This window comes from Seriola aureovittata, chromosome 7, assembly GCF_021018895.1.
Source record: "Seriola aureovittata isolate HTS-2021-v1 ecotype China chromosome 7, ASM2101889v1, whole genome shotgun sequence".
Classification (NCBI taxonomy): Eukaryota; Metazoa; Chordata; class Actinopteri; order Carangiformes; family Carangidae; genus Seriola; species Seriola aureovittata.
The window spans coordinates 22,469,013-22,469,626 of record NC_079370.1 but is presented as its reverse complement, the minus strand read 5'-3'; positions in this window follow the sequence as shown (position 1 = coordinate 22,469,626).

Below are 614 nucleotides of genomic sequence, written 5' to 3'. Positions count from 1 at the left end.
TTTTCACCCATGATTGCCTTATTTCTGGACATTACAAATGGCGGTTGAGGTTTGAGTGGTCAGTGTTTTTTGTATCGGTAATACTTGATGAAGTTTTAATGTGTGCATTGAGTCACTGAGTGGGACAGTTAAGACTGCTGTGTGTGATGCGGCTCGTGTGCGCAGTAATGATGAATGGCTGTTTAGTCAGTTGGTTTTATGGTGTTTTAGTGGTTCGCTTCACCGTGGCAGGCAGTCTCACTGAGTGGGACGTCAGCTGAAGGGGGCAAACAGAGGTGATGTACAGTTACCAGTGGTCACACTCTCTGCCAGTCATCCTGCCCATCTGAGGACATGAGGGAGCCATAAAGAACCATTAGCCAGACGGACACAATCTTTTTAATGTCCCACCCCACCCCCGCTTTTCTCTGCTTTCGACCTTCTCATAACTCAGTCCTCTGACTCTACCTCCCTCCCTCCTTTATCGCAGTTGCTCACAAACAGGCCTTTATTCCTTCACCTCTTTAATTTTCTCCATCTTACATGTAATTTAACTACCAAACAAGGGTTTTATGTAAAAAATACACCTGCTTTATTAGGTTAATAGTGCAAAGAGTGTCTCATCACTTGAACGT